The sequence below is a fragment of the Triticum dicoccoides genome, chromosome 4B, assembly GCF_002162155.2.
Source record: "Triticum dicoccoides isolate Atlit2015 ecotype Zavitan chromosome 4B, WEW_v2.0, whole genome shotgun sequence".
Lineage (NCBI taxonomy): Eukaryota > Viridiplantae > Streptophyta > Magnoliopsida > Poales > Poaceae > Triticum > Triticum dicoccoides.
In genome coordinates, this window is record NC_041387.1 from 37,337,623 (window position 1) to 37,355,822 (window position 18,200).

An 18,200-nucleotide genomic window follows, 5' to 3' on the forward strand; every position below is an offset into this window, starting at 1 on the left:
GAGCTTTGTGGTCGATCGGGGCTTCGAGGGCCGCGTGGGACCATACTGTCAGTGTGCACGCGCTATTTGCTGGCAGGCTCGGCCTATCTATCGGTAACACGTGTGGTTTCTTCTAGCATTTTCTCTGTCACGTGGCGTTATGGTCGAGATGGGGAGGAGGTGAGGGCACGGTTTGATTAGGGCTGTGATGGGGACAGCGCCACCGACGTTCCGGTCACCAGGGTGAGGGAGGGGTTTAAGGCAGCCGCGAAGGCGCCCGCTGCATCGACAGCCCCGCCAAACATCACGGCGGCGATGGCGAAGGGTGCCTGCAAGGCTTTCCTGGCCCAGGTATCGTCCTCGCCGGACGTGTACTCCATGTTCAAGTCGGCCGGGGATGGTTGCGTTATGGCGTTCTGCCCCCGGCGATGACGCCTTCAGGTCGATTTGCAACTTTCAAATATTATAATTTTGAGCGACGGATTTTTTTTCAACAATAATAAATCTAAATCACACAGCAGTATGTCGACCAAATTACCTCGATTATCTGATTATTCATGGTATTTATTTTTCTTGGGATAGGTTCAAACAAGTTGAAACCATTGTATATATATGTGTGTCAGATTGTCAACGGATTTTAGCTCAGCTGTGCATTTTGATTGTATGTTCATATTAGGGAAAGGCATTCCATGGTCCGAAGATATAAATGAATACAAATATATGGTGCCTTAAGTGTGTGAGCTCCAGTAATTATCATGGATAATTGTAAAAAAAGCTTTTTGACACAAAGAATTCAGTGTTTTTTTATTTAGAAAATCGGAATTGCTCCACACACGACATCACGTGGCCGATCCATGAACGACAATAAATCCAGCGAACAGAGTGTGGGCTGTGGACGAGTTTCGGTGGCTGGGATTCATCGCCGTGCACTGGTCGTCTGAATTAGTCGTCCGCCTAGCAGTGCTGTTAAAAAATTTCCCCGGACACTGAGGGTGTGTTTGGATCGATACCGTCATCTGCCCAACCAAAATCTTGGAGTGATGGGCTCCAATAAATTGGCTCTCCCCTGGCCCAACAGCCACTCCCGTTCAGTTTGTGGCCAATTCGTTGGCATGGCGCTGGTGGCCGATTTGTCCGCCAAAAAATTGGCGTGCCGATGTTTGGCAGGGCCAATGTTTGCAAGATCCAAATGCACCCTGACTTTAACTCTGTTGTCAATCAGAGTAACAACATATGTGCACTTTTGCTGTTTCTGAACTTGCAAGCGAAGGTCAGGTCTTCTGAACACGTGTAGTTTGTTAGACATGATTAAGAAAATAACCAAGTTTTGTTTTTACAGCAAGGTGATGATATGACTTTTGGAACTACATAGTTTTGGACTTCACCAGGTGAGTACGCACTCTACAACAGAATAGTCTGCAAGCGTGTATAATATGTATTCAAATGGGGCTAGAGGCAAATAGATCCCTGCTCCAACAATTTATACTACAACGAAACCCCGAGTTTTCTCTGTTATAGATGGTAGATTCTTTATAATCTCATTGTTTGAATTACTACCTAGAAAATGAAATATATATATATGTGTCTTAGGATTTGGAATTAAAACCAGAACCATGAGATACTTCATCTTGACTCCAACAAGCTTGGCTAATTTTCGCTTAGAAGCTATGGTCCCTCCTTTTAATCTAGCCAACATTGCTCAAGGTTTTCAACTCTCTTACTTGATAAATGTTTTTGTTAGATTAGGTTACTTTAGTCTTGTGTACTCTAGTAGTTTGGAGCACAAGATGATTTAACATGTAAATTCTCTCTTTGTTGTGAGGTGCCTTGGCAAAACAATTCTTCACAGAAACAAAAGCTTTAAAAACCCAAATGTTGTTGTTTTTTTGCAAAGAAGAAGCATGTTATTCATGCCTAATAACAACAATTGGACCTAAGGCACATTGCGAATCAAAGCGAAAATCTCCGGATTCTTGTAACACTTCGTTTGGATGTTGATATTGAGGCCTAGATATTGATATTGGCATTGAATTCCCCGAATTCCGCTGCTCAGATGGTCAAGGAATCGAGTCCACCGAATTGGCCCAAAGTATTGAAGGCCCACTCTGAAAGCCCGCGTCTCTGTTCCCGAATTCGGAGGGGGCGAGCTAGATTTTCGCTGGTATTCGGGAACGAGCCCGCGACTTACCACTTCAACCGCGCTCCGCGAAAGGAAAGGGAAGACTCGAGCGGGAGAGGAGGCGAAACAGAGGTGCGGCAGAGGAGGCGAACAGAGGCGCGGGAGCTCCCGGCGGCACAGGTCAGCCCCTCTCCGTCGTCCTTCTTCTTATCTTTCCCTTCCGGGGGATCCACTCATCCCCTTATGCATCGCTTCATCCACTCCCCTTGTGCATCGCGCCATCCACCCCGTGTCCTTACCTCCCCGCGTGATCGCCGCCCCTGGCCGTCGTCTGACCGCCCCCTCCCTCGCTAGATTTGACGACGGCCTCTCACCCCATGGCCACTTTTCCTCAAGCCCGACCACTTCTCCTCAAGCCCCATGGCCATCGTCCCCTATCCCCATCCCTAACCCTAACATAGAAACCTTAATCCCTTCTAATCCCCACCCATATGTGTTTGATTACTCATCTATTTTATCTTTTGATGAACAACAAGTCAGTGGATGGTCTGAAGGTTTGGATTGGAGCATGGATCCTGAGCAGGAAGATCAAAGGTAATTGGAGAACCCATCATTGATTTGTTAGGTGTGTGATGCTTAATTGGATGTGCAATTTGTTTCTGCATTGGATGTGCAATTTGTTGAACCAATCTGCTAGTTGTAGAAATTTTATTTCTGTCCGTTTAATGCTTGATTGGATGTGCAATTTGTTGATTCATATGCTGTAGAAAAGATTGATACGTAACTATTTAATTATTGTGTAGTGCCATGTTGTCAGATCAAGTAGACATGATTTCTAACATAACTGAAGAGAACAAAAGGAGAAAGAGGAAAAGGATAATCTTGACAGAACTTTACTTTATTTCACAGAAAGCACCTCGTTCGTCAGCTAATTTTAGTGATGATGAGCACAAATACATAGTTAGGAAGTACTTGTTGAAAGATATGTATGATGGCTCAGAAGTGGCATGCTATGATCAACTACGTTTAACGCAAATAAACTTTCATGATTTATGCACCATGTTGCGTGAGAGGTGTGGTCTACGTGGTAGTGTGTATGTGACTGTGGAAGAAAAGGTTTCCATGTTCTTGCTAGTGGTGGGACACGGTCTGAAAATGAGGTTGCTTTGAGGCACATACAAGCGGTCTTTGGGAATTATAAGTACTCACTTTTCTACGGTCTTAAATGCCATTATATCTATGCATGGGGAGTTCATTAAGCTTCCAGATGCTAATGTTCAACCTCCCGATGATTACAAATGGAAGTGGTTTGGTGATGCACTTGGAGCACTAGATGGCTGCCATGTAGATGTTTCAGTTCCTTTGGCTGCCCAAGGGAGGTACAGGAATAGAAAGCAAGATATCACTACTAACATGCTTGGTGTGGTGGACTGAAACATGAAATTTTGGTATGTCTTACCTGGCTGGGAGGGTTCTGCTTCCAACTCTAGAGTCCTCCGTGACTCCATGAGAACTAATCGCCAAGATGCATTTGTTGTACCTCATGGTATGGCTTTTTCTCTTGGACTTTTGTTCTCTCTAATTGTGTATGTCACAACCAACCTAACTCACTTGTTTACCAATAGGAAGATATTACTTGGCTGATGCTGGTTACACGAATGGGCCTGGATTTCTAGCTCCATTCAGATCCACTCGATATCACTTGAAAGAGTGGGCATCAAGTCAGCTACAACCCAAAACGGCCAAAGAGCTATATAACTTGCGCCACTCTCGTGCTAGAAATGTAGTAGAGAGAACTTTTGGGTTGTGGAAGAAGAAGTGGGCTATCCTTCGCACTCAAAGTTTCTTTGATATAAAGGACCAGGTACATGTGTCCATTGGGTTTTCAATAAGATGCCTAACGGAGTGATAAATCATTAATGCTTACTTAAAGAAAACATTCTTGCAGATTCGAATCATTAGTGCTTGTTGTGTGTTACACAACTTTGCAAGGGATAGGCAACATATGATGGACGACTTATTGCTGCAGGAAGTGGATAATGAACTAGCTTCTCAGCCAATAGAGGCTGATGATGCCAACTCAATTAGAAGTGTTCAAGTCACTAATGCATGGACCAACATTAGGAACCAACTATCTAATGACATGTTTGTTGAATATGTTGTGGCGCATGCAAATTTATAGCAGCGAACAGGTGATGCTATCTTGTGCATGCTTCGAGACATGAAAGGTTCTTTCCAAGATGCTTTGAAATCACTTGAGCCACTTGAACTGCCCAAGGTTACTCCTCCTCTTGAAATTCTTGCTGCCCTTGAAAACATCCCAGAGTTGGCTCCTTCAGACATGTTGCGAGCATATGGTAAACTCATCCTTAGTGAACGCTTATTTCAAGCCTTATGGAGTTGCCCATGGAGTTTAGGAAGGAATGGTTGTTGATGCTCAATGAGAAGAACAACGTTTGAGTAGTTTCAAGTGCTTAGGTGTTGTTTCTTTGTCCCATGTAATAGCTATGAACTTGCTGAACCAGATACTATGTTATTGCTACATGTATGAGACCTGAATTTCCTATATTATGTGTTGTTGTTGGCTAAGTGCTGCTGATTTATAAGTGTTGCTGATGTATAAGTGTTGCTGCTGTTGTATTTGTGGTGCTGTACAACAGTTGCTGCTGCTGTTGTGTAAGTGCTACTGCTGTATAAGTGTTGCTGCTGTTGTATTAATGCCGCTGCATAAGTGCTGCTGTGATGACCCACAGGTATAGGGGATCAATTGTAGCTCTTTTCGATAAGAATGTCGAACCCAACGAGGAGCAGAAGAAAATGACAAGTGGTTTTTAGCAAGGTAATGTCTGCAAGTGCTGAAATTATAAGTAACAGAGTAGTTTGATAGCAAGATATTTTTGTAACGAGCAAGTAATAATAGTAGTAACAAAAGTGCAGCAAGGTAGCCCAATCCTTTTGAGGCAAAGGATAGGCCAAAACGGTTTCTTATAGTGAGCAAAGCGTTCTTGAGGGTACACGGGAATTTCATCTAGTCACTTTCATTATGTTGGTTTGATTTGTGTTTGCTACTTTGATAATTTGATATGTGGGTGGACCGGTGCTTAGGTGCTGTTCTTACTTGAACAAACCTCCTACTTATGATTAACCCTCCCGCAAGCATCCGCAACTACAGAAAAAGTATTAAGAATAAATTCTAACCATAGCATTAAACTTTTGGATCCAATCAGTCCCTTACGGAATAGCGCATAAACTGGGGTTTAAGCTTCTGTCACTCTCGCAACCCATAATCTAATTTCTACTCCACAATGCATTCCCTTAGGCCCAGATATGGTGAAGTGTCATGTAGTCGATGTTCACATGACACCACTAAGGGAAGCACAACATACATATACTATCAAAATATCGAACACACATCAAGTTCACATGATTACTTGCAACATGATTTCTCCCGTGACCTCAAGAACAAAAGTAACTACTCACAAATGATAATCATGCTCAAGATCAGAGGGGTATTAAATAGCATAATGGATCTGCACATATAATCTTCCACCAAATAAACCATATAGTAATCAACTACAAGATGTAATCAACACTACTAGTCACCCACAAATATCAATCTATAGTTCCGGTAACAAGATTGAACACAAGAGATGAACTAGGATTTGAGATGAGATGGTGATGTTGAAGATGTTGATGGAGATTTCCCTCCCCAAGATGGGAGAGTTGTTGGTGATGATGATGACGATGATTTCCCCCTCCGGGAGGGAAGTTCCCGCGGCGGAATCGCTCCGCCGGAGGGCAAAAGTGCTCATGCCCAAGTTCCGCCTCGAGACGGCAGCGCTCCGTCCCGAAAGTCCTCTCCTTATTTTTTCTAGGTCAAAATGACTTATATACAAGAAGATGGGCACCGGAGGTGGGCCTGGGTGAGCACAACCCACCAGGGCGCGCTAGGTGGGTTGTGCCCACCTGGTGTGCCCCCTCTGGTACTTATTTGCTCCAATATTCATCAAATATTCCATAAAAATTCTCTGTGAAGTTTCAGCTTGTTTGGATTTGTGCAGAATAGGTAGTCTCACGTAGCTTTTTCAGGTCCAGATTTCCAGCTGCCGGAATTCTCCCTCTTTGTGTGTACATTGCAAATTATGAGAGAAAAGTCATTAGAATTACTCCAAAAAGCATTATTATGCATCAAAACATTATAAATAACAGTAAGAAAACATGATGCAAAATGGACGTATCAACTCCCCCAAGCTTAGACCTCGCTTGTCCTGCAGCAAAAACCGAAATCGAAAAAACATGTCCACATGCTTAGAGAGAGAGGTGTCGATAAAAACAAAATACGGACATAGAAGCATCATGTAGATTATTATAACATCAACAAACTTAAATATGAAACTTTTATCATAGAGCTTTTATCATAGACTTCCCATGAATAAGTGACAATTCATCACACAATTGAAGTATAAAGCATAAACTCTATCAGAAACCAACAAACTATGTTCTCAGTCAACTTTGCAACTATAATTCATCATCTTTTTAGGAAGGGTCACGTATCGGAGCCTTTAGGCAAGTCCACATACTCAACCATCATATAGTCTTCTATGATTGCTAACACTCACCGCATACACTTGAGCAAAACGTTTCAACCGGACACATAGAAAGATAGGGGCTTATAGTTTTGCCTCCCAACTTATTCACCTCAAGGGTGATATCAACAATAATAACTCATGCCACCCATATTCAACTGGACATATGTTCCAAGATCTTTCCTCACCACATGATGCTTGCCAAAGGAGAAAAATAAAAAGGAATAGAGAGAAAAACTTTGACTCTTGCATAAAAGTAAAAGATAGGCCCTTTGCAGAGGGAAGCAGAGGTTGCCATGCGCTTATTTGTTTGTATGCTCAACCCATTAGCGCAAAAGAACGTCACGTTGCATTGCCCCTTGTGATAGCGACCTTTATTATGCAGTCTGTCGCTTTTATTCTTCACCATCACAAGTTCGTACAATGCTCAATTTTCTCTTACACTAAATGATCTCACACTTTTAGAAGCAATTTTTATTTCCTTATTGCACTGATGACAACTTACTTGAGGGATCTTGCTCAATCCCTAGGTAGGTATGGTGGACTCTTGAAAATAAGATTTGGGTTTAAGGGTTTTGGATGCACACGTAGTATCTCTACTTGGTGCGGAATTTTTGGCTAGCAAAAATAGGGGCAAGCACCACATGTTAAAGGATCTATGACAATATGACTTCTGTGTGAATATGAACAAACATAAATCATTAAGTTGTCTTCCTTGTCCAACGTCATCAATTTTGGCATATAATATTTTGATGGGGGCTCACAATCACAAAAGATCTCTAGGATAGTATATTTATATGTGAATCTTCTCTTCCCTTATTAATTCTTTCATGAGTTGCATCATTGACCAATGCTATGTTTGTCAATCTCTAATAAAATTTTCTACTCATACTTTTCCTTATGTGGTGTCATCGCCTACCATAGGATTAGCATATGATCTTCTTGATTTATTTCCTTTCCTTTTTATTCATTTCCTTTCTTTTTATTTGCAACATGAAAGTAAAGAAAGCAAAAACTCAAACTAACTTTATTATATATATCTCGCACACGATTACAAGGATAGATCACTAAGCAAAGCTCTCGAAAATAAAGGATCGAACTAAACTTTTATTCATCTAAAGCAAAAAATCAAACTAAAATAAGTAAAGGCAAAATATAGTGGGGATGATACGATACCGGGGCACCTCCCCCAAGCTTGGCGGAAGCCAAGGGGAGTGCCCATACCCGATACTCAATTCTCTTTTGGTGATGAAGAAGATGGTGGTGGTGATGAAGTATAGGGTTTGCCCTTCTTCCCCAGCTTACGCTTGAGGATGGAATTTTCCTCTTTCAATTCTCCGATCTCCCGTTCAAGCTCCAATACCTTCTTGCATAAATCTTGCTTACTATCCTACAAAAGGCGGAAGGGTATAAACTGAACCTTAGGCCTCTTTGGTTAGTTCAGGAGGCTTGACTTCTTGAATTCCACATGCATGTCCCCAAGTTGAGGCAGCGGGTGTCGTCTTCATCTAAGCTCATCTCCTCCTTCTCCCCAGGATAATAGTCTTCCTCTTCCTCTGTAGTCCAGCCATAGTGCTCCACATCCCCATAGGACTTGGGGTTTGAGATGAAATCAGCAGCATAGCTCTCACCCTCAGAGTCTTGGGATGACATATTTTCAGATCTGACAAGAAAACAACAAGAAAAGAAATAGAGGATTTCTCCGCGATACGTGGTCAATAGGTTCACGGGGTATATAAAGTTTTTTTATCTTGGGAAACAAGCAAACAGAAGAAAAACGGAGTCCGGAAGGTGCCCCGGGTGGGCACAACCCACCTGGGCGCGCCTGGCCTGGTGTCTTGTGCCCACGAGAGTCACTTTCCCGGTAGTTTCTTATTTTCCTAATTTTCTAAATATTCCAAAACTGACATAAAATATTTTTGCGGATTGTTTTGGAGTCCGTTTACTTACTGTATCACGTACCTCCTTATTTTCACGATTCTGGAGCGTTTCGAAATAACTCTTTTATGTGTTCTTCCGGTGTCAAAGTTTGGATAATATTGCTTTCAACATTAATGGGCGTACCTGAGATATAATGTTTTATTTATTGCCCATTAACAACCTTCGGGTTAGTACCTTCGATATTATCTATTTTGATAGCTCCAGACCAATAAACGTCCTTGATAACATAGGGTCCTTCCCATTTTGAAAGGAGTTTTCCTGCAAAGAACCTGAAACAAGAGTTGTACAAAAGAACATATTCTCCAACTTTAAACGCACGCTTTTGGATTCTTTTATCATGCCATCTTTTAACCTTTTCTTTAAACAACTTGGCATTTTCATAAGCTTGGGTCCTCCATTCATCTAATGAGCTAATGTCAAATAACCTCTTTTCACCGGCAAGTTTGAAATCATAGTTAAGTTCCTTAATTGCCCAATATGCTTTATGTTCTAATTCAAGAGGCAAATGACAAGCTTTTCCATAAACCATTTTATAAGGAGACATACCCATAGGATTTTTATATGCTGTTCTATAAGCCCAAAGTGCATCATCTAATTTCTTAGACCAATTCTTCCTGGACCTATTGACAGTCTTTTGCAAGATTAATTTTATTTCTCTATTGCTAAGTTCAACTTGACCACTAGACTGAGGATGATAAGGTGATGCAATTCTATGGTTAACATCATACTTGGCAAGCATTTTACGGAAAGCACCATGAATAAAGTGTGAACCACCATCAGTCATTAAATATCTAGGGACTCAAAACCTTTGGAAAATAACTTCCTTAAGCATTTTAATAGAGGTGTTGTGATTATCACTACTAATATGAACTTAGCCATATTTTTTCCTTTTCTATTTTCTTTTTCGATTATTTTCTTTTAGATTTTTATTTTTTATAAAACAATTCAGTTTTTGAAATGTCCCAAACTTTTTAAAATGCACGCATCTAAAAATATTCACAATTTTAAAAAATGTTCACATTTTCGAAACATATTCAGAAATTTCAAAACACTTTTCTGATTTTTAAAATCACTTCTTTAAACCAACTAATTTTTAAAAAAATTGTATAAAAGAAAAATTAAACTCTGGAACCACCAATGAAAAATAGAAAGAAAGTAATCGCAGGAAACCTTCCTTAGGGTTGCTTTTTGAATTGGGCCTGCGCACGCACGTCGACTTGGAGGCAGGGATTTTGGGCCTTGCTTTTAGAATTCTCGAACAAGGCCAGCCAATCTGACTGAAACTCAAATAGGGTTACAACACAGGCCCACAAGATAGCAAGCCCATCCTTCTATATATCGCGTCCTTGCCACCCCCACCTCTCTCGCCCTCTCTTCCCCCTCACACAATCGCGGCGACGGCGGCTGCGGCGGAACCTCCCCGGCGATCACCGGACTCACCCCGACAGGTAACGCGCTCTCCTCCCTCCCTCCACCCTGTATCCGCGTGCCCGCGAGAGCGTCCGTTCCTACGTGTGTGCGGTCTTTCGCTGGAAACCCTAGGTCTGCGGCGCGGGCTTAGATCCCCGGCGTATTCGGCGGGTTCCTTGCTGGTCGGTCCTCCAGGGGCAAACCCGCGGTCTTTAGTTTCGGCTCCTGAAGTCTCTCATCGCCCGCTGGAAATATCGAATCTTGCTTAAGAGAGGCTCGCTACGCTGTTCATGTTACGCTGTCCATGGGTCATCACGCCGAATCAAATGTACTAGATGTGGCAATAGGTTGGATGACGCCGCATTGTCTGGAACTTGCCACAGAGATTGTTTGATTCTTGGCATTGAAAACCGTAGAAAAGTTTCTTATGTGCTAACTTGCATGCAAGTCCACGGGGAATTTTGCTTTGTCTTCATGACAACCATGACAAACACCTAATAATCCTTCAAGAAAATTCATGTATTATTCCTGTGGTGCGACCAAACAGCTTATAATATTAAATTATACCTTCTTCAGTGTTTTCAATCTAATGACTTTACATGCCATAGCATCCAACTCCTACATTGTATAACCATCTCTGTGTTTTTGGAATCCTCAAATCAAAGAGGGCCGTAACATGTCATGTCATGTATGTTATTGCAGGCAAAGCAATGAGGAGGTACAATCCCCAATACCGGAGTCCCCCAAGGAGGGGATATGGTGGCAGAGGTAGAATTCCCCCAAGGAGGGGATACGGAGGACGGAGGGAGCAGGGTTCAGGAAGCCTCTTGGTCCGCAACATCCCACTGAGCTGCAGGTAGAAAAACTATGATATGGATACAGCTTTCAGGATGACTTGGTTTTTCACGAAAGAAGAATATTTCATGTTCGCAAGGTATTGACCTTAGTTTTGCTCTCTTATCTGTGGCAGGCCGGAGGATCTACGGGTTCCTTTTGAAAGGTTTGGTCCTGTTCGGGATGTGTACCTGCCAAAGGATTATTACACCAGGTAGGTTTTATGTACTCGCATAATTTATCTGCAATTGGCAAACAATTTTTGGCCTTGTTTTCCCATGATAATATGAAATATAGAAAAACAGGACTTTGAACGCTTATCTACATTGTTGTTGCATAAGATTGGTAATCCCAGTTTTTTTATGAAGAGATGTTATGAGCATATCTTTCTGATTTGGTGTGATTTCGGTTGCAACCATGTTTGTGCATTAACGTTGAGGCCCAATGAAAATGCTCTAGTCACTACAGTCTGCTCATGTGTGGAAATGCTTATATTATCTTGTCTTGCGTATTCATCCATGCCCTATGATAGTTTCTTTTTCTGAAATAATTGCCAGGGTAGTATTGGTTTGATGCAAGTACAATCCCTTGATTTGTTGAAGAATGTTTTTTTTATATTCCTAACAATTCATTTGCTTGGCAAGATAGAGTCTTGTCCGAATGAAGAAGTTCTTCTATGAAGACAAAGATTTGGTTTGAGAAAATTAGTTTCGTGAAGAGAAGATAAAGAGAGTTGTATTGGGTAGTCCATGAGAAGATTAAATGAAGCGAAGTTCATTTCAAGTACTTTTCAGACTTTTCAAACATTGAGGAACTTGAAGCGAATGATTTTACGAAGATGCTCTTTATGAGGATCACCGTACTTAGTCATTACACAAGAAATTTGTACAAGAAACTTGGATACTAGGGCCTGGACATATAGCTGTGTTTTGCAACACTTGCTTCATGTTTGATGGGAAATGTGTGTAAGTTGTTGACTGTGCTCCGTCAAGAATCACACAGGGCATGCTGCATTTGAACTGTGATGGTAACATGAGAGGCCCACACACTCTATGAATACTTCATGCCCTCTTTTTTGTCTGTTATCCCATTAATTTCATTTATCCTACTTTGTCTAATGTAATCGTTATACACAGGGAGCCTCGAGGGTTTGCATTTGTGGAGTTCGTTGACCCTTATGACGCCTCTGATGCACAATATCACTTGAACCACACAGTATTTTGTGGCCAAGAGATAACTGTTGTGCTTCTACCCATTTAGTAACATAATCAATAGCAACCAAAATATGTGTATACCCATTAGAGGAAGGAAAAGGTCCCATGTAATCAAATCCCCAAACATCAAATGGTTCAATAGCAAGTGAATAATTCATAGGCATTTCTTGGTGCTTACTGATATTACCTATTCTTTGGCATTCATCACAAGATAAGACGAACTCAGGGGCATCCTTAAAGAGAGTAGGCCAATAAAATCTAGATTGCAATACCTTGTGAGCAGTTCTATCTCCAGCATGATGCCCTACATATGCTTCGGAGTGACATTTTTGAAGGATTTGTCCCTGTTCATGCTCAGGTACACAAAGTCCAATAATACCATCTACTCCTTCTTTATAAAGATGTGGGTCATCCCAAAAGTAGTGTCTAAAATCATAGAAGAAAATTTTCTTTTGTTGATATGTAAAGCTAGGTGGTAAATATTTAGCAACAATGTAATTAGCATAATCAGCATACTAAGGAGTATTACGAGCAACATTTATTGCAGCTAACTGCTCATCAGGAAAACTATCATCAATAGGTGGGTCATCAAGCACATTTTCAAGTCTAGACAAGTTATCAGCTATGGGGTCCTCAGCTTCTTTCCTATCAGTGATATGCAAATCAAATTCTTGTAGCAAGAGAACCAATCGAATAAGTCTAGGTTTAGCATCTTTCTTTTCCATAAGATATTTAATAGCAACATGGTTAGTGTGAACAATTACTTTTGAATCAACAATGTAAGATCTAAATTTATCACAAGCAAACACCACTGCTAGAAATACTTTTTAAGTAGTAGCATAATTCTTTTGAGCACTGTCTAGAGTTTTACTAGCATAACGAATAACATTGAGTTTCTTATCAACTCTTTGTCCTAGAATAGCACCAACAACATAATCACTAGCATCACACATAATTTCAAAAGGCAAGTTCCAATCAGGTGGTTTAACAATAGGTGCAGAAATTAAAGCTTTCTTGAGTGTCTCAAAGGCTTCAAAACAATCATCATCAAAAACAAAAGGGACATCCTTTTGCAAAAGGTTTGTAAGAGGCCTAGAAATTTTAGAAAAGTCTTTGATAAATCTCCTATAGAAACCAGCATGACCTAGGAAACTATGAATACATTTGATATCCTTAGGACATGGCATTTTCTCAATTGCATCAATCTTAGCTTTGTCCACTTCAATACCCTTTTCAGAAATCTTATGATCCAAGACAATACCTTCATTAACCATAAAGTGGCACTTCTCCCAATTCAAGACAAGATTTGTTTGTTCACATCTCTACAAAACTCGATCAAGATTGCTTAATCAATCATCAAAAGACTTCCCATAGACAGAGAAGTCATCCATAAAAACCTCAACAATCTTTTCACATAAGTCAGAGAATATAGCAGTCATACATCTTTGAAAGGTAGCAGGTGCATTGCATAAACCAAAAGTCATACATCTATAAGCATAAGTTCCAAAGGGACAAGTGAAAGTGGTATTTTCTTGATCAGGTTGAGAAACATGTATTTGCGAAAAACCAGAGTATCCATCAAGGAAGCAAAAATGTGTGTGCTTAGATAATCTTTCTAGCATGTGATCAATAAAAGGCAGAGGGTAATGATCTTTTCTAGTTGCTTTATTTAATTTTCTAAAATCAATTACCATTCTATAGCCTGTAACAATTCTTTGTGGAATAAGTTCATTCTTATCATTAGGAACAAAAGTAATACCTCCTTTCTTAGGGACACAATGAACAGAACTTACCCATCTACTATCAGCTATAGGATAGATTATACCTGCTTCTAGAAGTTTTAATATTTCCGTTCTTACCACTTCTTTCATCTTTGGATTTAACCGATGTTGGTGATCAACAACGGGTTTAGCATCAGGTTCCATATTTATCTTGTGCTGACATAGAGTGGGAATAATGCCCTTTAAATCATCAAGAGTATATCCAATAGCAGCTCGGTGCTTTCTTAGAACTTTCAATAATCTTTCTTCTTCCTGTTCTGAAAGGTTAGCACTAATAATAACATGATATATCTTCTTTTCATCAAGATAAGCATATTTCAAAGTGTCGGGCAATTGTTTTAGTTCAAACACAGGATCACCTTTAGATGGAGGAGGACCTCCTAGAGTTTCAACATGCAAATTGTATTTAAGCAGAGGACGTTGTTCAAAGAAAATATCATCTATTTCATTTCTTTCATGCATATGTAAATCATTTTCATGGTCTAGCAAATATTGTTCTAAAGGATCAGTAGGGGGCACAACAATAGAAGCAAGACCAATTATTTCATCCTTACTAGGCAATTCTTTTTCATGAAGCTTTCTGCTAAACTTGGAGAAATTAAATTCATGAGACTCATCACCAAAACTAACACTGTGTTGTTTCTCACAATCTATTCTAGCATTAACGGTGTTCAAGAAAGGTCTACCAAAGATAATTGGACAAAAGTCATCTTGTGGGGAACCAAGAACAAGAAAATCAGTAGGGTATTTTATTTTCCCACACAAGACTTCAACATCTCTAACAATTCCAATTGGTGATATAGTGTCTCTATTAACAAGTTTAATAGTAACATCTATGTCCTCTAGCTCTGGGGGTGCTATGTCATTCATAATTTGTTGGTATAAGGTGTAAGGAATAGCACTCACGCTAGCACCTATGTCACATAAACCATGATAACAATGATCCCCTATTTTAACTGAGACAATGGGCATGCCAACAATAGGTCTGTGTTTATCCTTTTTATCAGGTTTGGCAATTCTAGCAGCTTCTTCACAGAAGTAAATAACATGCCCGTCTACATTTTCTTCCAAGAGATCCTTAACCATAACAATACTAGTTCTACTTTAATTTTTTCATATGGTTTAGGTGTTCTAATATAACTTTTGTTGACCGCAGTTGAAACTTTAGCATGTTCCTTTATCCGAACAGGGAAAGGTGGTTTCTCAATATAACCAGTAGGAACAACTGGATCAACATTATAAAGTATAGTTTCTTCCTTAGCTAGTGCCGGTTCTTTAATTTCTTCTTTAATAGGTGGGTGATATCTAAACCACTTCTCTTTAGGGAGATCAACATGAGTATCAAATGATTCACAAAAAGAGGCTACTATCTCAGAGTCAAGTCCATATTTAGTGCTAAACTTTTGAAAAGCATCGGTATTCATAAAAGATTTAACACAATCATACTTAAGCTTAATACCTGACTATTTACCTCCGTCGAGTTCCCAATCTTCAGAGTTGCATTTAATTCTTTCCAAAAGATCCCACGGGAATTCAATAGTCTTCTTCATAAAAGAACTAGTACAGAAGTATTGAGCATGGATTGATCATCACGAGAAAGCCGAGCATAAAAATTCTGAATAATAATTTCTCTTGAGAGCTCATGATTGGGGCATGAATATAACATTGACTTAAGCCTCCCCCAAGCTAGAGCGATACTTTCTCCTTCACGAGGCCAAAAATTATATATGTAATGCCGATCACGATGAACTAGATGCATAGGATATTTTTTTTGGTGAATCTCCAATTTCAATCGATTCCAGTTCCAAGCTCCAATATCATAGCATGGCCTATACCATGCCCATGATTTTCCCTTCAAAGATAAAGGGAAAACCTTCTTCATAACTTCATCTCCGGGTAAACCTGCAAGGTTAAATAATCCACAAATTTGTTCCACATATATCAAGTGCATATCAGGATGTTCGGTTTCGTCTCCTGCATAAGGATTAGCTATCAGTTGTTCTATCATACCCGAAGGAATTTCATATTCAATATTTTCAGTAGGTGCAGTAGGTTGAGGTGTAGCTAATTGTGGTTCCGTTTGAGGTGAAGATACCCCGAACAAACCCTTCAAAGGATTATTCTCCATAGTAACAAGTGACAATAAATTTTAGCACACTATATAAATGTTTCTTTACCAAATTCCACTTACCAAAAGCGCTTCACTCCCCGGCAACGGCGCCAGAAAATAGCCTTGATGACCCACAAGTATAGGGGATCAATTGTAGCTATTTTCGATAAGTAAGAGTGCCGAACCCAACGAGGAGCAGAAGGAAATGACAAGTAGTTTTCAGCAAGGTAATGTCTGCAAGTGCTGAAATTATAACAGAGTAGTTTGATAGCAAGATATTTTGTACCGAGCATGTAATGATAGTAGTCACGAAAGTGCAGCAAGGTAGCCCAATCCTTTTGAGGCAAAGGACATGCCAAAACGGTCTCTTATAGTGAGCAAAGCGTTCTTGAGGGTACACGGGGATTTCATCTAGTCACTTTCATCATGTTGGTTCGATTTGTATTCGCTACTTTGATAATTTGATATGTGGGTGGACCGGTGTTTAGCTGTTGTTCTTACTTGAACAAACCTCCTACTTATGATTAACCCTCCCGCAAGCATCCGCAACTACGGAAAAAGTATTAAGAATAAATTCTAACCATAGCATTAAACTTTTGGATCCAATCGGTCCCTTACGGAATAGCACATAAACTGGGGTTTAAGCTTTTGTCACTCTCGCAACCCATCATCTAATTACTACTCCACATGCATTCCCTTAGGCCCAAATATGGTGAAGTGTCATGTAATCAACGTTCACATGACACCACTAAGGGAATCACAACATACATACTATCAAAATATCGAACGCATCAAGTTCACATGATTACTTGCAACATGATTTCTCTCGCGACCTGAAGAACAAAAGTAACTACTCACAAATGATAATCATGCTCAAGATCAAAGCTGTATTAAATAGCATAATGGATCTGAACATATAATCTTCCACCAAATAAACCATATAGTAATCAACTATAAGATGTAATCAACACTACTAGTCACCCATAAGCACCAATCTATAGTTCCGGTAACAAGATTGAACACAAGAGATGAACTAGGGTTTGAGATGGGATGGTGTTGTTGAAGATGTTGATGGAGATTGCCCTCCCCAAGATGGGAGAGTTGTTGGTGATGATTTCCCCTCCGGAAGGGAAGTTCCCCGGCGGAATCGCTCCGTCGGAGGGCAAAAGTGCTCCTGCCCAAGTTCCGCCTCGAGACGGTGGCGCTCCATCCCAAAAGTCCTCTCCTTATTTTTTCTAGGTAAAAATGACTTATATACCAGAAGATGGGCACCAGAGGTGGGCCTGGGTGAGCACAACCCATCAGGGCGCGCCTGGGTGAGCACAATCCATCAGGGCGTGCCTGGGCTCCCTGGCGCGCCCAGGTGGGTTGTGCCCACCTGGTGGGCCCCCTCTGGTACTTATTTGCTCCAATATTCATCAAATATTCCATAAAAATTCTCCGTGAAGTTTCAACTTGTTTGAAGTTGTGCAGAATAGGTAGCATGACGTAGCTTTTTCAGGTCCAGATTTCCAGTTGCCTGAATTCTCCCTCTTTGTATGTACCTTACAAATTATGAGAGAAAAGGCATTAGAATTACTCCTAAAAGCATTATTATGCATAAAAACATTATAAATAGCACTAAGAAAACATGATGTAAAATGAACGTATCATGTTGCTGCTGATATGTGATGTTGCTGCTGAACAAGTGTTGTTGTGTATGTGCTGCTGCTGCTGCTGTATAAGTCATGCTAATGTATCATTGTTGGTTTTGGGTAAGTGCATCTACTTTATATCAGTATTCTTCATATATAATCATTCTATATATATATATCAGTATTCTTCATATATAATCATTCTATATATATATATATATATATATATATATATATATATATATATATATATATATTGCAAATACTTTAGTTTCAAACATTACATCAGAGTTCAATTTTCATCATATGACAGACATTACATCATAGTTCAATTTTCATCATATGACAGCTAATCAATTCCAATGTAGAGAATGACCATCCAAACAAGCTTCGGAATTGAGCCTGTCATTAGAATTCCAACTGGCAATTCTGTTCGCATCCAAACAGCAGAATTTGGGTTCAATGTCAATGTCAAAGTCAACGAGATTTGATATTGGGGCCAATTCAATTCCATGGCCCTGAATATCAACATCCAAACAAAGTGTTAGTCAATGTGTTACTAATCAATTTATATAAGTATTAAGAAATGCCT

At 40.1% G+C, this 18,200-nt stretch overlaps 1 long non-coding RNA gene across 1 annotated transcript; it reads left to right on the top strand.

Annotated features, from left to right (window-relative positions):
• The first annotated feature begins 10,844 nt into the window (after nucleotides 1-10,844).
• On the top strand, nucleotides 10,845-11,562 carry LOC119293292. Its single transcript, XR_005143022.1, has 3 exons — nucleotides 10,845-10,891; nucleotides 11,006-11,083; nucleotides 11,518-11,562. It is a non-coding gene; the product is annotated as an uncharacterized LOC119293292 (long non-coding RNA).
• Nucleotides 11,563-18,200: the final 6,638 nt, after the last annotated feature.